This window comes from Lissotriton helveticus, chromosome 1_2 (assembly GCF_964261635.1).
Source record: "Lissotriton helveticus chromosome 1_2, aLisHel1.1, whole genome shotgun sequence".
In the NCBI taxonomy this organism is placed as follows: domain Eukaryota; kingdom Metazoa; phylum Chordata; class Amphibia; order Caudata; family Salamandridae; genus Lissotriton; species Lissotriton helveticus.
In genome coordinates, this window is record NC_136058.1 from 421,557,273 (window position 1) to 421,580,884 (window position 23,612).

General features: G+C 47.9%; 1 protein-coding gene across 2 annotated transcripts in view; it reads right to left on the bottom strand.

Moving 5' to 3' along the window:
• Positions 1–23,612, bottom strand: part of LOC144807345 (uncharacterized) — an 86,377-nt gene that overhangs the window by 57,587 nt on the left and 5,178 nt on the right. For both annotated transcript variants that reach the window (XM_078673115.1, XM_078673114.1), the window contains exons 2-3: positions 8,034–8,084; positions 6,070–6,186 (exon numbers count right to left, since the gene is read on the bottom strand). The gene's annotated coding sequence lies outside the window, so the exon portion shown is untranslated. The remainder of the gene's footprint in view (positions 1–6,069; positions 6,187–8,033; positions 8,085–23,612) is intronic.

The following is a 23,612-nucleotide window of genomic DNA, read 5'->3' on the forward strand; positions in this document are numbered from 1 at the left end:
TATGATCTAGAAATGAAAACCGCTCTCAAAACGCCACACAGCTGGTGGGCTGCTTCACTAGACATCATACTCAGTTTAACGACCTTGCAGCTGAGACCTATTGAATACTGTCCTATTAGACTCTGCTGTGATAATAAAAGGCTTTGTTTCCACCAAAATAAGTATATGGTTTGACAAAGCATTTATTGTGGTTGTTGTTTGAAAGTTGAGTTCTGAGATCTTGCCCCCGACCCCAACATCATCATCCAGACAAAACAGTTGACCACTGAAAGCTGCTACCCCAAGAGTCAATTGCAGAAAGGGTGTTTATGGACCAGTTTGGAGCCATAGCAGAACAAACCCCAGGACACAAGTTGCAAATGACCTCAACCACCAGAGTTGGGGCCCAGTAGCCTGTCTGCCCTGCAGCCCCCAAATGTACCCTACACTCTGAACAACAGCTCCTAGTCCTTGACTCATCATCACCGTTAGGTACAAAGTAAAACCAGTATGAGAAGTCTGGCAACAAATATTGAAGCTGAAATTACCACGAACATGGTCTTGGCTTTACACTAATAACGAAATAGGTTTTCCAACATCTGTTGGAGACGTGCTGCTGGGCATTCTCTTAAGAACTGTTTGGACACAGTTACACAAATCGGAAAAGGAAATTTGAGGGGGAAAAGATAATCCTCAGTTAACATTACAATAAGTAAAAATGCTAGTAAGAAAAGCAGAGCATTGGGCGAATCTTAAATGTAGACCTCCAAGGATGTCATAGCAAAAACAAATTATTCTTACAAGTCCAAAACAAAGTTAAAACAACACAAGCATTCAACTTGTGCGCACATTTAGCTGTAGCAAAAAAAACAAGCAAACTCACCGCCGCAGCCCGGCTTCAACAGGAAGCCAGGCAACCTTTGTTGGGACTGGGGAGGGGCCGGACAAATACAGAAAGCAGACGGGAGTCTACCCCGCGCTCCTCTGCCCGCTGGAAGATTTGCGTCTCAGCTAGCGGGGCTCCCGTGCTCGTGGAGAGCCCCGCGCCTGTTGCCCAGAATGACCCGCTGGCTGCCGAGGGACACGCAAGAAGAACCTGGTGAGTGGGGTGTGAGGGGGATGTGTGCGCGCGTGTGTATGTGTGCGATGGCGGGGGTGGGAGGGGTTCTCTGTATGTATGTATGTGACCGTCGCTCCCCACGCAGCTCCCAGCACTGTAGCGGTATCGTAGAGCTTTACATTGCCAGACTGCCCTAGCCGCATTGACATTGTTAACTGCTTGCCATTAATTATTGCAGCACAGCGCTTTATTTGTCAAACGCGCATTTGTGCCTGCCTGCTGCTCTCTGTCTAAATATTAATCGTAGCGCTATATTTCTAAAGCGCGCTTCCATCAACATTGTTTTGTGACTGTCTGCCTCAAGCTGAATAATTTTCTTTAAGAATAACGTTAACAGTAGGTTGAATTGTGATTTGTGCATAGCGTTTATTTTAGCTGCTGCCCCAATCCAGTTTCGCTTTTGGTCTGCAGCCATTTTGTTGTTGTTGTTGTGCTTCCCTGCCCGGACCTCCACCCCGCTACCGCCTCCCAGCTGCTCCTCCCTCGCCCCTCCCCCTCCCACAATCCACATATGACAGATGCCTTTCCGCGCAGCGTTCACGCGCAGCGGTCGCACCCCATGCGTGCCGAAGGTGCACCAAAGTTAAGCCCGTCTACGCCCGTCCGTGCCTGGACCGCGCCCAGCGCCAGACCCCCTGTTCCTCTCAACACCCTCATAGCCATCCCGGACGCTTACAAGATCATCCGAAAAGACCGCACCAACCAAACAGGAGGAGGCATCGCCATCGTCCATAAGAACACCATCCGAATCACGACCAGCTCCGACGATAACCTCGCTACCGCGGAACACCTTCACTTCCAGATCCTCACCGACCACAGGACCACACTTAGAGGCACCCTCATCTACAGACCACCAGGAACCCACACACAATTCAACGAAGACATCACTGACTTCATCAGCCCACATGCCCTCACCTCCGAGAACTACATTCAACTGGGAGACCTCAACTTCCACCTGGAAAAGAAAAACGACAGCAACACCACCACCCTTCTGGACAACCTGGCCAATCTCGGACTAAAACAACTTGTTGACACCCCCACCCACCTTGCCGGACACACGCTCGAACCTATCTTCACCTCCAGCAAACACATCTCCTTCGATCACACCACAGCACTCCATTGGACGGACCACAGCTGCGTTCACTTCAGCTACAAAAAGACCTCGAGTCACAACCCCCCACAAAACAAAATCACTACTGACCAACTCTTCACATCGCTTAACCAAAACCCTCCTGCCATATCATCGGACCCAAACCAAGCCGCCACCAAACTCACACAATGGATCACCCACAGCGCTAACGAATTAGCACCCTTGAAAAACCACCAGATCAAACAAGGCAGCAAAAAGGCCCCCTGGTTCAATGATGACCTTAAGAAATCCAAGAAGTTCTGTCGTACTCTCGAGAAAACCTGGAGAAAAAACCCAACCACTGACAACCTGACCACCTTCAAGGACGCCACCCGCAAACACCACCAAGTGATCCGATCCACCAAGAAATCAGCGTTCAAGGATCGACTCGACAACAACGCCCACAACAGCAAGGAACTATTCAACATCTTCAAAGAATTTACCAACCCCACCGCCGGCACAAACGACATCACTCCCTCCCAAAACCTCTGCGACTCTTTATCCTCTTTCTTCCACAACAAAATCGCCAACATACATAACAGCTTTGAAAACCAGTCCGAAGAACAGTCCACTCCACCCACCTCCGAACCAAAACAGCACTCTCACAATCTTTGCGCCTGGAACCCAATCACTACTGAAGACACCATCCGCCTGATGAACTCCATCCACTCAGGATCGCCAACCGACCCATGTCCCCACCACATTTTCAACAAAGCAGACTCCATCATCGCACCCCACCTCCGCGATGTCATCAACTGTTCCTTCAACTCCGCTACCTTCCCAGAAAGCTGGAAACATGCCGAACGCAGCGCCCTTCTGAAGAAACCCACAGCAGATCCCTCTGAACTTAAGAACTACCGCCCCATCTCACTCCTCCCATTCCCTGCCAAAGTCATTGAGAAAGCCGTTAATAGTCAGCTCGCCGCCTTCCTTGAATCCAACAATTCCCTCGACCCCTCACAGTCCGGCTTCCGAGCCAAACACAGCACCGAAACCGCAGCTACAGACGACATCCGAACGCTACTGGACAATGTAGAAACAGCTGCCCTCATCCTACTTGACCTCTCCGCCGCCTTCGACACAGTCTGTCATAGCACCCTCATACAACGCCTCAGCAACGTCGAAATACAAGGAAAAGCTTTGGACTGGATCATCTCGTTCCTCACCGGGAGAACCCAGAGAGTCCGCCTACCCCATTTAAATCAGAGGCCACGGAAGTCATTTGCGGCATACCACAAGGATCATCACTCAGTCCCACCCTCTTCAACGTTTACATGAGTTCCCTCGCATCCATCGCGCGACAACACAACCTCAACATCATCTCCTACGCAGACGACACCCAGCTGATCCTCTCCCTCACCAAAGACCCAAACACCGCCAAAACCAATCTACACGAAGGAATGAAAGAAGTAGCCGAATGGATGAAAAACAGCTGTTTAAAACTAAACTCGGACAAAACGGAAGTCCTCATCTTAGGATCATCCCCCTCTGCCTGGGACGACTCATGGTGGTCACCGGCCCTAGGTACAGCACCCATACCTACAGATCACGCACGTAACCTGGGCTTCATCCTAGACTCCTCCCTCTCGATGACCAGACAAGTCAACGCCGTCTCATCTTTATGCTTCAACGTCCTTCGCATGCTCAAAAAAATCTTCCGTTGGATCCCCACCGAAACAAGAAAGACAGTCACCCACGTACTGGTCACTAGCCGACTGGATTATGGAAATGCCCTCTATGCCGGAACCACAGCCAAACTACAGAAAAAACTCCAAAGCATCCAAAACGCCTCAGCCAGACTCATATTGGACATCCCCCGTCAAGCTCATATCTCCGGTCACCTGAAAGACCTCCACTGGCTCCCCGTCAACAAGAGAATAACGTTCCGTCTCCTCACCCACGCACACAAGGCCCTCTACGACCTAGGCCCCGAATGCCTCAACACACGATTGTCCTTCTACACACCCAGCCGCCAACTACGATCATCCAATCAAGCCCTCGCCGCAATTCCGCGCATCTATAGATCCACCATGGGAGGAAGATCCTTCTCCTACTTAGCAGCCAAAACCTGGAATTCTCTCCCCTCTCACCTCCGCCTTACACAGAACCACCTCTCCTTCAGAAAGCAGCTAAAAACCTGGCTATTCGATAAGTAATGCACACACCCTCCCTCAAGCGCCTTGAGACCCTCTGGGTGAGTAGTGCGCTATACAAATTCCTGAACTTGAACTATGTATGCGTGCGTGCATGGGCGCTCGTGTGTGTGTCTCTGTGTATGCGCATGCGTGTGTGGTGTGTGGTGTTGGAGCTTCCCAGGAGACAGCAGCTGGCCACAGCGTTTGCGTGCATGTGGCTCGCTCCGATCGCCTTCTCGGAGAGGAATTGCGCGCGGCCAGGTGCTGTCTCCTGGAAAGCAGAGTCGCTCACAATAGGTCTCTGGCGAGACAGCGCTTCGCGCTGTAATCACCACAAGACCTAAAACGGAAGTGTTATTTCCAGAAACAGTGAATTCTGAAGCTTGTGTATCTTTTATCTGCACCTCACGGACTCCTCACATTCCTCTCGAGAGAAGATTCTGCCTCCTACTCATGAGTGTCGTTTCCGTAACTGTTTCTGTCACGTGTTCATATTTCTTGTATTAGGAGAAAAGTGTATAAAAATACTTTGTGTAGCATTAGCATTATATACTCCAACTTTCTTTAAGGTTGATGCTCTCGTCCATTGCAAAGACAATTGTCACTTGTTAGTTTACTTGGCCTTTTGCTATTTTTGCATTAAATGTATGATAGATGTGTTGGCCTCCCGGTGTGTTGTGTTTTATTTTACATATCACAAGAGATGACAAGGAAAATGACAGTCCAGTATACACATTCTTCATATAAATCAACTAACAGTATACTGTTCTGGAGGTTCAGTCCCACAGACATTATCTCTACCTGAACGCAGACACCCTAGGAAGCATGTGCTTTTTAAACCAGTTGCCCTCTGATGGGCGTCCTCGCTATTGGATAAGTCAGTATCTCCTGAATTTTAGGAGGGTTACCGTATCTAGTGCACTCTGTTAGGGAGCGCTCACTTGTGGTAGTAATATGGTAATAGGCACCTTATCACCTATGCACGGTGCAGGGCTTTGAGTTACAGAGCTCCTCACGCTGTGGAGAAGATTAGGTCACATTTACACATTTTCCCATATTTGGTACTGATGAAATGCCAACAGATTGCTCCATGACTACACAAGGCATGAAAAAAGTTGACCTGAAGTATAGACCCCAGCTTACCAGCAGATCCATAGGTCATCGACACTTTCACGGAGTGATAGGGGCCATTACTTCCTCAATTTCTCTGCCGCTGTTTTTAATCTCAACATGGACCAGGAAGATAACATGAACTATATTGCGGCAACTGGTCGATAGTTGATCTTATATTCAGACTTCACCAATCTCACATCTTATGACACAACATCTTCTGTCCTACTATGCTCATCCGGCGTACTTATTAAAAGATCTCCAACAAAGTGCCCTCTTGTGGTACCCACCAGCCATTGTAGCGCCGGCCTGGTGAGAAGTATAGCCCAATGGTGAAGCATGTCACCTTCAGGTGAGTGAATGCAACTTGTCTTAAAAGCACATGCTTCCTAGGGTGTCTGCGTTCAGTTACAGATAATGTCGCTGGGACTGAACCCCCGGAACAGTATACTGTGATTTGATGGTTTTGTTTTAACAAATGTACATAGCAGATATTGGCCCTTCCTTGTTTCACAAAAATGATCGGATACCTGCCTCAGAGCGCACTTCTTACAGACGAGTATGGGGTTATCATGTTGCTGCTACAAGCTCCTTACCTGTGCGAGTGATCGGGAACAATGCAGGGGCAGACCCAAACCAGCCACACGTGGAGATCAATGACAAATACTGAAGATTAACAGAGCTTCCAAGCTAGTGACCATTACTTAATTGACCTTGAAAATAAAAGACACGTTTTTAGTATTCTGGCGACTCATGACCATAAAAAACAAAGGTTCTAAATTCAATATTGTGTCAAATACTTAAAATATGGAACTGGATGTGCTGAATTGGATGTTGTCCCAGGTCATGTGTGACACCTTCCACCACTATTGCTTATGGGACTTGTAGTTTTGTTTTTCTCATTAAAAGGATGGGCTCTAAAGTCCCAGTGTTCTAAGCGATCTTGGTTAAAATCAGAGGCCTGACGGAGGGTGAAGCATGACACTGCTCTGCTTAGCAGTGAGATGAATGACAGTTCCTCAGCCCTTCCATTCTTTGACCTACAGAGGCTCGTTGGCCATTCATATTTTTTTGCAATGATAAAGAAACTTTTATTGTAGCTTCTGTCAACTGAAGAGATAAAACACCTGGGTGTGTTTCATTAACTACTGGCAAACATGAACAATCAAGAACATGAGTTTCTGGAAAACTATCAAGCACCCAATCAGAATCAGCCGCCATTCACATCCAGGAATTCCTGAGGCTTTGGAGAGGATGAATTGCACGTTGTATAAGAGGAACACTACATTGACTCAAAGCTCACTTCTCAGGGATGTACTGAAATGCCAGCCTCATAACACACTTAGCGAGCTCTTCACCTCCTCCTCCTCAAACTGTTGACCAGCTATCAGGGCAAATGAGCCTGCAGCAAAGCCTCGCTGGCTTGGTTCCACACCGGACCAGGCAAGGTGGTCAACTCCATACTCCTCCAAGTCAGCAAGCACTCTGATCAAGCCAGTCCTAACCCCACATGAATGTTCCCCATCACAACTATTTTAATGGTACTAAGTTATGTTTCTGCCAAATGATTGAGTCAAAAATTGAAAGGTTTTACTATGAAGTGCTGAAAGAGAAATCATGAAGTTTTTCAATATTTCAGAGTCTGCCACAGTACACAGGAGCATTATTTCTTTACAGCAGCAAATCATGTATGTGCCCTGTAGAAAGCATGTTTGAATGAAACATGGAATGCATTGCAGCCAACAATCTATGCAACATCGTAGCAGAGTGAAAGATAACTTGTGTTATTTTTCCAGCAGAACGAAATGCCATTCCTAATGTGTATGTCATTTTAAAGACAAACCCAGAAAAATGTGTGGTCAGTGTTGTTCTTCTGCCTGTTAAACGACAATCTCCATTAATGTGTCAGGAAATAAAATATGATGAGAAATCCTACTCTATGGCAGGGGGCTGCCTGCCACTATATTGCAGGTTGCTTCCAACATAATCTGATTTATACATACATACTCCAGGGTGCTGCCAGCTATCGGGTCTGCACACAGCAGACTGGAGCAACTCTGAAAGGAGGTAAGCTCTACATTTCATCTTAAGCCCTTAGGTTACATTCACAGCCTGATAGGTCTGAAGAACTTTATCCCCGCTCTAATTGCGCTGAGCAGATGGACTTAGCCCAACATAGGCTGTGTTGTAGGCTGGGTGATGCCTGGCATCTTATTATCTTTGTCGGGAGGATGAAGCTCTGATAGGAGCTGCTACAAGAAGAGCAGAGAAACAGGACCACAGATCGCCACAGAGCGACAACTGTCCAGAAGCTGAAGAAAGAACTCTTGAACAGCAAACCTCCTACACCCTGGAGATTCTCCAGGGTAAGCTAATGATCGTAATGAAATGCAAACTGCAGCATTAAGGTCACACACTACAACATCTTTCCCTTTAAACCGAAGATAACAGCATACAATAAAAAACTAACTAAAAAGCAACAAAACTAGAAAATGCATTTCCAAATGCTGCAAAAGAGAATCAGTTAATACAAATTAACGATATTAAACTTTTTTGGTACCTTAGTAATGTGCTTACTTCTTGGCTTCACTCCAACTGCAGCAATAACGCTCTGAAAGGAGAAATTACTGCTGTGAGTCTCAGAGTCTTCAGTGTTACAGGTCTCAGTCACGAAGACTGCGGTGTCAGAAGATAACTTTCTCCTATTTGGCTTTATTGTTCCACAAGTCACGCCATCGCTGTTAGCAGACACGCTACTGTCGGCAGCATCATAACTTCAGGCAGATCAGCAAAGCGGATATCACCACTCACATTGGGTGAACTGACTCGTCTCTGCTACATACATCCACTCTGTTCTCAAATTTGCTTGGAGCTGCCAAAATGCAAAGAGCTGCAATATATTCGCCACACTTTCCTGACTACCTTGTTTTTAAAAGTTGTGACATTCAAGCGTGATTCTTGGTTCATTTGCAAGCTGAATTTTTTTAGAGGTTCTATTGCCACACAATTCTCGTCCCATATTCCAATTTGTCCACAGGGTGCTTCAACCCTGGTAGGTTATCAACTGCCTGTTTTGCAGATAATTTCAGATCGTTTCTGTAAGAAACTGAATTATTATTTGCGGTAGATGAGGAACAATCACAACCGTTGTCAGAGTGAACTTTCAAAGCCATTCAATGAACCTAGTATCAACCCCCTGGTACCTAAGCACCGAACAGGCAGGCTTAACTTAAGGTAATATGTAAAATATTTATGCAGAAACCAAACAAGTAAAAGTCAAAATGCAAAACAATAAAAAAACCAAACCAAAGTAGAAAAATAATAAAGTAAAATGTATTAAACAAAATGACACTAAAATGACAAAATCCAATAAGGGGAATGAGATATGAACTGTAACACTGTAAGAATCACAAAGTGCCAATGGATGAGGGACCTGGGCTTGGAGTAGTCTCTCTGGAGCTGACTGACAAGTCAGAGGAAACCGGAGGCCATGGCCTGCAAGCACATAGTGCAGGAATTAGCCGCAGTGGTCCAAGAAGACATCTAGTGCTCCAGGCTCAGATAGGGCTGCTGGCCTACAGGGGGATTCATGGCAGGTTCGGGCGCAAAGTGCTTAGAGTATTGAGACCAAGCAGCAGATGCCCAGCAGGGCAATAGCAGACGGTCGAAGGCAGCAAGGCCCGGACGAGACTGAAAGGGAGCGACACCTTTGGCCCTGTCCATCATGCAATAGCGTAGTGGAGCTCAGCAGGAGGACAACCCAGTGACAGCCACCCACTGGGGCTGGGACCCCACGACAAGGCAGGCCGGTCTGGTGATGTGGTAAGAGATATAGCAGCCATGTCCTCAGCGACAAGCAAGAAGGATCAGAATCTAAAAAAGATGCTGACCAAGCTCCCGATGACCGGCAGCGGAGAAGGGGAGCTCTCCCCAACGACACAAATCAGCCAAGATGCGGACACCTCTGAAGCCCCATTTACCCACGCCTATTGAGAGTCGTTATTCGGTGCATTACGAGGCGACTTGCTGACGCTGAAAAGGGAAATAGCGGGGGAGATGAAGGAGATAACCGATGGAGGCCACACGTTCCCAAACTGCATCAACGTCCCGCCTTATGATAAGGCGGGTCGTTGATGCCGTTGGGGACCATGTTGCCTCCGTCGAGGATCAGCAGCAAGCCCGGGAAGATTCCAGACTTTCAACTAAAAGAGTGTATACTATGTGCTGCCAGGGACAAGCAACCACTATAGCCTTATAGCCCGCCGTAGAGGGCTATACCGGCTATTAAAGTCCCTCTCCAGCGTTAAAGGCCCCAAGCCGAAGGCGAGTGCCTTTAACAAGGAAGAGGGACTTTAATAGCCAGTATAGCCCATCTACAAAGGGCTATAAGGCTATTAGAACATTCTGTCACTAGATGACAGAATGTTCTAACAAAAAAAACAAAGACTTTTGGGAGCGTGAGGGATTGGAATCCCCTCAGGCTCCCTGAAGCCTTTGTTCACAGCCAGAGCTGTGAACAAAGAAGCATTGGAATGTTGGAGCTCCAGGCTGATACCAGCCATTATAAGCCCAGTGCAATCCATTGTTTTCAATGGAGCTCCCAACATTCCAATGTTCTAATAAGATATCAGGTTGTCACTCTCACTCTGCTGTCACTCATGCTGTCACTCTCACTCTGCAGTCATTCTGACTCTGCAGTCATTCACACTCTGCAGTCACTCATGCTGTCACTCTCACTCTGCAGTCACTCTCACTCTGCAGTCACTCTCACTCTGCAGTCACTCTCACTCTGCAGTCACTCTCACTCTGCAGTCACTCTCACTCTGCAGTCACTCTCACTCTGCAGTCACTCATGCTGTCACTCTCAGTCTGCAGTCACTCATGCTGTCACTCTCAGTCTGTTGCCACTCATGCTGTCACTCTCACTCTGCTGTCACTCATGCTGTCACGCTCACTCTGCAGTCACGCTCACTCTGCAGTCACGCTCACTCTGCAGTCACGCTCACTCTGCAGTCACGCTCACTCTGCAGTCACGCTCACTCTGCAGTCACGCTCACTCTGCAGTCACGCTCACTCTGCCGTCACTCTCACGCTGCTGTCACTCTCACGCTGCTGTCACTCATGCGGTCACTCTCACTCTGCAGTCCCTCTCACTCTGCTGTCACTCATGCTGTCACTCTCACTCTGCTGCCACTCTCACTCTGCTGTCACTCTCACTCTGTTGTCCCTCATGCTGTCACTCTCACTCTGCTGTCACTCTCACTCTGATATCACTCATGCTGTCACTCTCACTCTGCTGTCACTCTCACTCAGCTGTCACTCTCACTCTGCTGTCCCTCATGCTGTCACTCTCACTTTGCTGTCACTCTCACTCTGCTGTCACTCATGCTGTCACTCAGGCTGTCACTCTCACTGTCACTCTGCTGTCCCTCTCACTCTGCTGTCACTCTCACTCTGCTGTCCCTCAGGTTGTCACTCTCACTCTGCTGTCACTCATGCTGTCACTCTCACTCTGCTGTCACTCTCACTCTGCTGTCACTCATGCTGTCACTCTCACTCTGCTGTCATTCTCACTCTGCTGTCACACTCACTCATGCTGTCATTCTCACTCATGCTGTCTCTCACTCTGCAGTCATTCTCACTCTGCCGTCTCTCACTCTGCAGTCACTCTCCATCTACTGTCACTCTCAATCTGCTGTTACTCTCACTCTGCTGTCACTCATGCTGTCACTCTCACTCTGCTGTCACTCATGCTGTCACTCTCACTCTGCAGTCATTCTCACTCTGCAGTCACTCTCACTCTGCAGTCACTCTCACTCTGCAGTCACTCTCACTCTGCAGTCACTCATGCAGTCACTCTCACTCTGCAGTCACTCTCACTCTGCAGTCACTCTCACTCTGCAGTCACTCTCACTCTGCAGTCACTCTCACTCTGCAGTCACTCATGCTGTCACTCTCACTCTGCAGTCACTCTCACTCTGCTGTCACTCTCACTCTGCTGTCATTGAGCGGGCTAATAACAACTCCAAAGAAATCTTCGCAATTGTGCAGAGCTTCCTGTCCCCCAGCGCCCAGGTGGCGGCTGCTCCTGCCACGGAGGCCTGGTGTAACACGCTAGCGTCATTCTTCAGGGATAAAATAATTAGCATCCAGGAGACTTTTCTGTCCTCTCCCAGAAACAGCGACCTTGTGTTGCCGCTGCATCTGCCTAGTGCTGATCCGGTCTCCCCTTTCTCAGAATTCTGTCCTATTGACCTCGCCTGTTCTCTCCGAATTCTTAAAGCCCTTAAGTCCGGCTCGCCCAATGACCCCTGTGTGGCCCGTGTACTATCGGATGTGGCTGAAACCATTAATTCGGAGGTGAATTTTATGGTCAACAAATCATTGCGGGAAGCTTGTGTGCCGACAGCCTGGAAACATGCCCTGATCCTTCCTTTATTCAAAAAACCGTCACTCGATCCACTGGTCCCAGAAAACTATCATCCTATCTCACTTTGAGAGAAAGTTTCACATTCCAACTTACCAACTTTGTTGAGAGGGCTGGCTTGCTTCATCCGGTGCAGTCTGGCTTCCGTGCCTCTTATAGCACGGAATCCGCTCTGCTAGAGGTCACTGAATCGATTCGGGAGTGTCTTGATGCCGGCGGGAGAGCAGCATTGGTTATGCTTGATCTCTCTGCGGCGTTCGACACGGTGCCTCATGCCATGCTCCTAGATCGCCTATCTGAAATAGGAATCTCTGGGTCGGCTTTACAATGGATCAATTCTTTTTTGGAGGGAAGATCGCAGCAGGTTTGGCTCCCTCCGTGTGCCTCTGTGCCCATGAGGGTTTCCACTGGGGTTCCGCAGGGGTCATCACTTAGCCCGCTGTTATTTAACATCTACGTGACCCCGCTGATTTCCTTGGCGGAGTCACTGGGGGCTAAGGTGATGGCCTACGCCGATGATACTCAGCTGCTGTTTACCTGGAGCAAGGAGGAGGACTCGTTGAAGAGACCCCATCAGTGCTTGTCATCGGTCTTTCAATGGCTGGCCAATGCGCAGCTTAAATGTAATGAGGGAAAGTCTGAAGTTCTGCTGTTCGGTTCTTTTGCTCCGGATTTCAGAGGGAGATTCTGGCCTCCTGGTTTTCCCTGCCCGCCTGAGACTAAGGGTGCCACCAAAAACCTTGGCGTTTGGTTCGATGAGAATCTGAATTTTGTGACGCATGTAAAAAAATGCCTGGCACCTGCTTTGGTGTGTTGAAAAGTTTGAGAAAGTTTCTGTCCTTCTTGCCGAGCTCGACCAGAGAGACGGTTGTTCGGGCACTGATTCTTTCTCGCTTGGATTATGCCAACGCCCTCCTAGTCGGCAGCCCATGTTTCCTTGTGAAGAAACTACAAGTGGTTCAAAACTCGGCTGCCAGACTCCTGGGGGGGTGGGGGGGGGGTTCCAGGCACAGTGCCCCGGCTCTTCTACGGTCATTACACTGGCTTCCTGTCAAAATTCGCCTGAAATTTAAAATGCTCTCAATTGTGCAATGGGCCCTTTACGGTCTTTTTACACACCAGTGAGACTGCTGCGTTCGTCTTCACAGCTGCTGATGCAGACTCCGAAGTTTAAGCGCCAGCGACTGGGGAGTAACTCCTTTGTCCGCAAAGCTTGTCTGGCCTGGAATGCGCTGCCCTTGGCCTTGAGAGCCATTCAGGATCCTCTTCTGTTTAGGAAAGCCTTAAAAACCCTTCTGTGTTAATTGGTAATTGTGCATCTTCTGCCTTTTTGCTGTTAGCGCCGGGACACTTCCGAGTAGCTGCGCGCTGTATAAATTAAAATAACATAACATAATATGCTGTCACTCTCACTCTGCTGTCACTCATGCTGTCACTCTGACTCATGCTGTCACTCATGCTGTCACTCATTCTGTCGCTCTCACTCTGCTGTCACTCATGCGGTCAGTCTCACTCATGCTGTCACTCTCACTCTGCAGTCACTCTCACTCTCACTCTGCAGTCACTCTCACTCTCACTCTGCTGTGCAGTCACTCTCACTCTGCTGTGCAGTCACTCTCACTCTGCTGTGCAGTCACTTTCACTCTGCTGTCACTCTCACTCTGTCACTCTCACTCTGCTGTCACTCATGCGGTCACTCTCACTCTGCTGTCACTCATGCAGTCACTCTCACTCATGCAGTCACTCTCACTCATGCAGTCACTTTCACTCTGCAGGAGGGTGGTTTCCAGAGGTGCAGCACCATATTGGGAGCTGCAGAGGGGATTGTGCTGTGGTAGAAGGGCGCCCCTCCCCGCTCTCCTGAGCTCATAATGTCCACGGACTCGATAATTCTCGCCTCGGTGCCTACTAGAATCGTGGGTTCAACTCTGGGCAATAGCTTGCTTAATCTCCACTACGGCCCCACCGCGATGGGATGCCTGGTCTTCACCTTGGGGATGCCCAGTAGGGGTAATCTCGCAGGGAAAGACCAGGACGGGTTCCCAAAGCAAGCGCCTTGAGACCTCACGGTGATAAGGCGCTATACAAGAACGTATGATTACGATTACCCTGTCCCAGTGTTACAGTATGTGCTTGGGGCACTGTCCCCAGTAAAATGGTGCACCACTTGTTAGGAAATGTGGTCCAGAATCTCCAGTCTTGGTGTGATTTGCAGTGGAGGTGCCACTGCCCCACCCCCTCACACCGCAGAGTGGATTGGATCTTGGGGAACCTTCAGGTAGCACATGCAGAGCCCCCCCCCCACCGCTCCACTGGGCACACGCATGGACCCCTATTCTCAAGAGTGCAAGCTTATGTCCTCAAAACGGAAATGGGGTTTCTACTCCAGCCGCAATGTCCCAGATGGAGCTCTCACATCAATTACTCTCTCACTGTCCCCAGTAGAGCTCTCCCATGTACCGCTCTGACATCTAGTTCTCACTGTCCCAAAAAAGAACTCACTCTCCTCTTCGCTCTCAGCCACGTTAGACCCCTGACATCTTATCTTCACTCACTGCCCGCACTGCTTTCCTCCTCCTCACTCCTCGTCACAGATAGAGCCCTGGCATCTGCTCCTCACTCCAAGCTCCCAAAGAGAACTCACTCTCCTAGTCAGTCGCTGTGGAGCAGCTCTGCCTACACCTCACTCACTATCCAAGAAGAAAACGTGGGCTACTACTCCTCAGTCACCGCCCCAGCAATGAACACAAGCTCGTATATCTATCCCACTGCCCCGAAAGAGAACTCTGGCTCCTGACCTCACTCACTCACTGCTTCAGAGCTCTGTTAAGGCGCCTACCTTTTTACCTACTAATGTAGAGCCGAGTTCAGCACCTACCTTCACTTACTGTCCAGTGGCAGAACTCGGCTCTTATTCCTTACTTACTTCCCAAGAGCTGGGCTGAGGCTCCTACACCCTGCTCACAGCTCTGTAGTAGAGCCTAGGCACCTACGTCTCATTCACTGCCCTGGAGCAGAGTTCAAGCAGCTCCTCGCTCACCCCCTTTGCGCAGCGCAGAATTCATGCCTCTGTTGCTCACTCACAGTCCCAGAAGATCACTACAGCTCCTATGCTTTAATCACTGCCACTGCTATAATTAGGGCAGTGGCTGCTCACTCCCTGTGTGTGCTGGAAGACAAGTCCCACTACTATTCCTCAATCACTGCCCAGATTAGAAACCTGGCTCCTGATCTTTACTCTGTGCCCCTGAGCAGAGTTCAGACTCCGTTCCTCGCTCGTTATTTCAGTCAGACCGCGGGCTGCTACTTCTTACTTGCTGTAGGCTTGTCTTAAGGGTCCAGGTAAAAAAGAATCTGTGGGGCCCACTTCATACGTTTATGTCTGGTGGCACGAGCACCTGACTCCAAGTATGAAGAAACGAGAAATGAAAGCAATCAAAAGTGATCGCAAACTACAAAAAAAATAAAAGCCAGAGAGTGGTGCATGCGCGCGCGCCACTGCGAGCATATGTTTTGTTGAATTATCGTGGCTGTCAAGCCGCGATAATTCAAAACATATGGCCTCTGGTGCGCGTAACAGACACCAATAGGCCATAGGCGGAGCTACGCACCCGCCTATGGCCTATTGCGTGTTCTGTTGAAAAGCAGCATGCACCGAAGGCCAATGAAAATGGACCTTGGAACTGCACACGCACGAGCTATGTGGAATTTCAAGATCCACTTTCAAAACGCCCGGAATAGGACTCTCGCTGAGCGACACTGCATGTGCAGTGTTAGCAGAGCCCGAGCCGTAAAAAGGAACTGGACCTGCACTACACCCCCCAACATGTTCCAAGAGTGGAATGTGGCTCCATCAGGTGATTATCAGAAGTTTGATAACAAGAAGAATAGTGCACAGAGTGAGTCAAAAGGGAAGAGACAAAAAAAAGAGAAAGAAAGAAACAGGGGAAAAGGAAACAGAGTTATAGGAATCCTTACCTGACAATTATTTTATTTTTTCCCCCAAGAGTGGCAGCCATGCTGCACTGCCTGTCATCCCAGAATACCTTGAAAGGTATTAAAGAAATAATTTTGCATCAGACGACAAACACACTTCATCACATTTTACAAATAACCGTCCTGGATTTACAAAACAACCGAGCACAGGGAGAACCAGGGGCTGACTTCAGCCTCCTTTAACAGCTATTGCTGTGAATGTTCCACAATTAACCACCGTGGTCCCGCATGCGGCTGTTAACTGTTCAAGTTTCCCAGCAACAGCTTTGAAACAAAGGTTTCAGAGTACCGGAGGTGTTTCAACCCCCTCTGTCTCTGGGACACCGTTATAATAATTTAACACATTCTGCCCTCATGGGGCGAACAGTGTAATAACCTTATAGTCAGCCATAGCAGGCAGTACAGCCCCTTAAAGGACCGCTCCCTTGGTAAAGGCCCTTGCCTTTGGAGCTACAACAAGCTACAAAGCTATATTAAAGGTTTCAAATCATTACTGAAGACATAAACATGGTTACTCAGTCCGAGAAATAATTATCATGATATTTGCAGGAGGATCACATAAAGTGAACCTCTAAAGTATATGAAAAGCCAGAATCAGAAACAACTCTAGCTGTAGAGTCAATAGACAGACCACCACAACAAATGTGTGCTAAGAAATAAGAAAATATTTTTCTATAATATCAAATAGCAAACTGACATAGAATCTGCTTAGTTAAAAATCAAGGAAAAGTTCTTAAGTACAAAATTAGTAAGAGGACTGACATGTAGTCTGCCTTTGGGAAAAGTGTAAAATAAAACAATTCCAGCAAATATCCCAAAACAGTAAACGTTTTCAGACTTCATGATGAGGTAAAAATGACAGCAATCAATGAATGTTCATGACAACATGGCACCACAAAATGTAATTTAACAAACCACACCTACAAAATGAATAATGAATTGTGACTCTTCACCTAAAAGCCACAAGTCATTTTTACAAGGTTATTCCCTAACATAATAACTGGATCTTAATCACAGTTTAAGTTTGTGGCCCTTCATATGTGGCCATCCAATTTGTACCGGAACATTTGCTGGCAGCTTATTAGTTGGGATGGGTTGGGAGCTGCCGTCAGTCTGACTGTGGAACGGGTATCACATTTATTGATTAAAAGTGATGCTGGATATCCATTTACTTCTTCTACAAAAGGGCTACTCTGGGTGACCTCTAGGACTGCACCAAGCATGCAACCTTTCTACCGTCTCAGGCACCGACATTGTGTCTCATTCACTCCAGTAGAAACTCCTAGTGTAGATGCAGGTTGTGGGAAATTCTTGTTAATAATTGAAGGATTTTGTTGAAATCCTGAATTTGTTGAAAATTTGACATTCTATTCTGTATTGGGCTGTGGCACCATCGGTACCGAAGGCATGTTCCAATTTGACTGCCTTTGATTCTGCATTCTCGGCACAGATGCCAGTTGGGCTGGGACCATTGGCTGTGACATCCCATTCTGTGCCATCTGATTCATGTTCCCGTTTACCAGTTTGCCGCAAGCATGGCAAGGAGCGTGCCTTATGCTGTACCATCTGGACCTGCCTCCCCTCCTCTGTACCCCTGGACAGGCCTCACCTCCTTTGCACCCCTTGGACAGGCCTCACCTCTTCTGCACCCCACTGGACAGGCCTCACCTCCTCTGTACCCCTGGACAGGCCTCACCTCCTTTGCACCCCTTGGACAGGCCTCACCTCTTCTGCACCCCACTGGACAGGCCTCACCTCCAATGCACTCCTGGACAGGCCTCTCCTCCTCTGCCCCTCCCCTGGACAGGCCTCTTGGTGAAGGATTCTCATTAAGGACAGAGGGGCCCAGAGTTCATTCCACCCCATACAGAGCCTCTGACTCCGCCCTGAGCCTCGGGCGCTATGCACAGGCCCCGAAGAGAGACACTGCTCACCTGGACCTGCCCAGAGGCACCCACCGGGGGCAGGACTGTGGCTCGGACCGAGGCGCTTTAATACCACACACCAGACACGAGGCGCTACACACGAGGCACGTGTTCATCCCTCAGAATAAGGGGAATGAGGGAAATGTCCTGATCCATTTCCATCTTTCAGCCCCGGGACCTGGTTCCGGTGATGCTGCTGCCCCCCATCCCCCTCAATGATCCATCTCCAAAAAGTGCCCTTTAACCCACAAGTGTCCTCTCTGGAGGGGGAAGATCTCCTGGGGTATTTCTGACTTGTGGTGATGATCGTGTCTTGTGCAGCTGACACTGCACCCCACTGTACCCCACTACTGATGTCTGTCCCTCTGGGGGTGTTATACTGTGTGTATCTCTTCTTGTGCACAACTTGTGATAATAAATGTTTAATCCGAGGCGCCTTGATTCCCCCCGGCCTCGTTCACGCTTTAAAAACATCCTAAAATAAATACAGAATAAACCCCTTCCAGGGGGACTGCTGCTGCCTCCCCATGGGGACCCCTGTAGTAGGTTAGGAGGGGCCCCTCTGCTTCTGGGAGGGCCCCTCTGCTGCCCCTTGTGGGAGGGGCCCATCTCTTTCTCCATGTGTGAGGGCCCCCCTGCTTCTCCCTTTGGTGGTAGAGGCTAGATGTATGGATGCAGGGCACGAGTCCTAAAAAAAGAAGTGGGGGGACGCTGTCAGCGGAAGTGACGTCACGACAGGAAGTGACGTCACGAAAGGTGGCTTGAACCATCAGGCTCATTGTCTGGGGGAGAAGTGTGAGTGCATGATAACATCAGGAACGATCTCCTCAATGATCAAAGCCTATACTCCAGCCCCCTCAGCAAAACACCCATTGAATCAAAAAACAATGCTACTTGGTCGTCCTTTGACACCTACATAGAAGAAACGATAGGCAAGATGCTCAATACCCTGAAACCCTCTAATCACCTCACGGACCCCCTACCTGCAAACGCTGTAAAGGACTTCACCCCACTGCTTCTCCCGCTTTGGATCAAAATTATTAACAGCTCACTTCAACAAGGACTCATCCCCGACTCCCTCAAAGTGGGACAAGTTTCGCTCATACTTAAGAAACCCACAGCAGAACCTACCGACCTAAAGAACTACCGTCCTATTTCCAATATTCCTACCTTGGCCAAATTGCTGGAAAAATGTGTACACCTCCAACTGACAAAACACATCGATCCCTCCTCTGGTTTCTTTTAACCGCCTCGGCCGGTAAACATCCTTTACAGCGCAACTTTTACCACGCAGTGCTGTTACAACGCAGGTTTTACTACGCATACCTTTACAACGCATTACACTGGGGGCGCTCTAGGATAGGGAATACATTTAATTTACTATCCAACACCTTCCCTAGTGTCCACGGGGACTGGAGTTGGAATAGTAAATTAAACTTCACTATCGAGCACCCCAAAGTGTAATGCGTTGTAAAGGTATGCGTAGTAAAACCTGCGTTGTAACAGCATGCGTGGTAAAAGCATGCGTTGTAACGTCATACATCCCCTCGGCCTGGCCCGCTGAACTGCTGGTTTATTTAAAGTGTGGTTAGTCCCAAGAAACAAGCTTTGTGTTCTTATGCGTTGGCCTGTTTTATCGCACACGTAACACAAAGATATAAAGAGTGCACGTGTGGCTGTCTTTCTCACACTCTTGGCGACACTAAGGGCACCCTGTCCCAACCCCTCAATATGTCTCATAGAGGGTCCTGGGTGCTCCGAGGGGTGCCAGCGGCTCTTTACAACCAACCTGACGATACAGATATGGGGGGGGGAGGGTAGGTGGGAGGGGCAGCCTTCTGCCTGGCTCCTGCCCTCGGCCTTACGTTTTAGTTATCGATCCAACATTAATCGGTAACTACAAAGAAAAGAAGCATACTCATCTGGGATGCTGTGCCAGCATGGCTAAAGCATCAGCAACGCGAATAAGTCCCTAAGGCGATACCTATTGGCTTTGCCAATGCTTGTTACTTCCTAGGTCCAGGCCTGATTGACTTTGCATGCAGAAACGCGTCAGCCTGTTTCTGTAAATTTTACTACACAGGATTTCCTCGTTATCACAATGTCTCCTGCTGGCGCATTAACCCCCCCGCCCACCCTTTAAGTCGCAGTGAGCCCTCGCTGTGTCAACAACACAGCATTGAGTAACAAGGAAGCCCCCCCCCCCCAACTCCCCTTCTCTATGGGCTGCTCGCCTGTGCTTGTTGGTGCCTCCCCCAGCGATGAGGGGGGCTTCTGTGACTGCAGGGGAATGAAACAGACGCGCGCTTATGTCAAATGCGAAGATGTAAGATAGACGCCCTTTCATCTGCAGAAGTAATGGACTTCAAACTCGCGCTGAAGGGAGATTTCTTTTACACGGAAAGCTTGTTTTAAACTATTTAAATATTTATATTCGGTTGTGCTCCATGTAATGAGGTTGCCTCTGTTTCTCTATCCTGTGTGCGTGTTTTTTAGTGTTTTAAAAATGCCAAGTGCTTGGGTCTTTTATCCAAGGGTTGTGTCTGTCTCTCTGACACGATGTGTTGTGCCAGCATCTCTTGTGACAGTGTGTGTGTCGGTGTCATCTGTCCCAGTGCCCCCTTTCCTAATGTGCATGTTAGTGTCTCCCTATCTCAGGGACCATCGACGTCTCTCTTTTCCGAGTTTGGGTGTTGGTGTCTCTGCCACTAGTGCAAGGGCCAGTGTCTCACTGTCGCAGTGATCTCCACTCCTAGTGTGTTTCAGCGTCTCCATCGATCAGCGTACTATTGTGTGTGTCAGTGTCTGAAAAAAATACTTCTTCATTAGAGCTTTGAAGTGCCTGCCGTGCTTGACGCACAAGCCCGACTTAAAAAACAAACACAAATAAAGCATGAACAGTATAGATGTAATTTGTTTTACTTTTTGGTAAATCGCTTCTGTTTTCTACGTGCTATGGGATAATTGAACTTAAAGTGGGTCACTGTAAGGCTATTATGTGTAACAAATGGGGGCATCTAATAGCTGTGTTTAGAAACTGCAGTTTCGCCCAGGAAAGAAAATGTACTGGAAGCATTTCTAAAAGGATAACCATGTTTGACTAAAGGTTTTGAATGTTGCGTGTGTTTTATAGCTAGAGTCATGGCACACAAATGCTTCCACAGTCCCTCCAAAATCATCTTGTTAAGCATTCTTCTGTCGGAGCAGCTGGGACTTGCCAGAGGTGGTGTGGGAATGGATGCCCCGGGGAGATGAGGTGATTTATGGCAACCATAAAGCGCAGAGCTGCCGCTCTAGTTACAGAGGCTAATCCCACAAAGGAGAGTCTCCAGTTAGCAGACGCAGGGGGTTATCTCCAAAATAAATAAACAAACTCGCCACACTGCAGGCGATTCAAACAAGTGCCAGCAAAGTGGAGGAGAACTGTAGTTAGGTGCCGCTGCTTCGGGACTACACGGAAGTTAGCATAGGGTCAACAGCCAACAGAAAGCAAGATAACAAAAGCAATGCCACAGGTAAACCAATCGCAAGAGAAAAAACAAATTACATGGAGGTTAAGCCAACATACAAATTACTTTAGTCTTCCGGAGACAGCGCATGCGCTGCCTTACACGAGACCTAAATATTTTACAAACACAGAAAGACACACATACATCAAGAGTAAGAAATACGATATGGCACTGTAAATTTCAACGTGACTTAGTATCGTCGTGCGGAATAATGCGGTACGTGTCGGCATGTGATACTGAATTGCCGTATTGGAATTATGGGGTACCGTGCTATCACTTCGGAAATGGTAATGTGGTCAATTGGTGACTTTAGTACTAATGAAACATGGAAAACAAAAAGACTTAGGGCCAGATGTATCAAGATACCCTTTTGCGATTCTCAAATAGCGATTTTTTGAGAATCGCTATTTGAGAATTGCAAAATGGTATGTATGTAGAAATTCGCTATTTTTTTTGCGATTTCTTAAAATTCTACGGGGAAGTGAAGTAGTCTATACCTTGTTCCTCTCTCTCCCTTTGATATTAATTAAAATTAAATTTTGAACATTGGGAAAAAAACAGCAGTGAGGAAATACAGGCGGGAGAGAAGAAGAAGAACGCGTGTATGACACCGGTAAGCAGCAGGGGGAGGGGTAAGAGAAGCGAACTCGCCCGAGAGCCCACGCATAGCTCTTATCTCAGATGACTGTGCCAACAACCACTGTGAAAACAGAAGAGGGCAAAAACACCTCCCAGCACAAGACTTAACTAAGGTGCGAGACCAAGGAATTAGTAACTGTTTAAGGAGTAGACATTTTGTAACTGAAAACAGTGACAACACAGAGTTTAGGTCAGAAAAAAAGAACCCGGTCTTAACCCCCATAACCACTACAGTCAGTAAAATGGGAGATAAGCAGGGGATAAACAAAACCAGAGGGGGGGACCACCACCTCATTATCTTCTAAAGCTGTGCAAAACAGACAAGGAGTGAAAATTAAGGTTACTCCCTCCCTTCGCTCCCTTTTTAAGATCCAGGACAAACAAATGTCACCACTATGACAGCTAGGGGATCTAAGGAGGAGTGCGGGAACAGAGTCTGCCGTGTCAAAGGTATGCAAGGTGTAGCACAATTATCCGGGAGCAGTGGGATAGACACGTACAACAGATTTCAAGTTTTAACTATGGAAGGGCCAAAGGAAGTGATTGTGACTCCCTCAACACCCCCTCAGGGAAGACCGGAGAAAGGTGTAGAAACAAATAACACAATACTCTAGAACATCACGACTAAAAATGAGATCGGTGAGGACACACCAGGTGGTATGTCAGGCGGTATGCCAGAACAATGCACACAAGCAGGGATGGGGAACCTATTGGGATCTCTAATTCAAGAGATGAGAGCAAACTTTGCCAAATCAGAAAGGAATCAAGAACAGATTCAGGCAACATGCGAGGCGCTTAAAACAAAAGTAAACTCATTAATGGACTGAGTACTTGTGGTAGAAGCAACAGTAGGGAAACTTTGAAAAGAGGTCACAGATGTCAGGGAGAAGTTTACACCTCAAAAACAAATGAGAAGGAGCTAAGAGATAAGATTGAGTCGCTGGAAATAACGAGAGAAGAAATAACGTCTGAATATTAAATATACCACAGGGATTTTGTGGAAGTAGATTATAACAATCTACTGGTGCAGGGTCACCTTTCGTCCACGGGTTCTTAACAAGAAAGGAGGAATCGACACTGGAGCGAAGTACAAACCATAAGTCATTTATTTAGCATTCATGAATTGGGCCTCATCCGACAAGCACCATAGAGATACTCAAGGAGAAAGCACATTGAACTATGGTTACATGGGTTTTTATAGCAAAAGATCACAAACAAGGGACGCCCAGAGGTAAATAGAGCTTTGGGAAAAACACACAAAGGAGGTAACAGTAAGAATTGCCAACCTTGAAGCCTTGTGCAATTGTTGTGTCCGGAAGTAAACAAGCTATGCTATCTGGGTTAACTTTACTTAAGGCTTTACCACTGTCTGAAAACCCTTGAGCAGGCGCCAGCTGTTCTTTTGCGCTGACTCTGCATGTTTACACAGCCTACAATGCCCCAATCTAGATTCTTTACTCATGTTTATACAGATGCAGTGTCAAGGATAGAACCGAGCTGGAAGCAGGGAAGAGGTGAAAAAAGGATGAGGCATAGCTTCATTAACAAGCATTTGAAATGCAATAGGTCTCGCATTAGGAAAGTGTGAGCTATTGGTATTGTAAATGACACCTTTTTTTAATATGTGTTGGCTTTGAAAATAT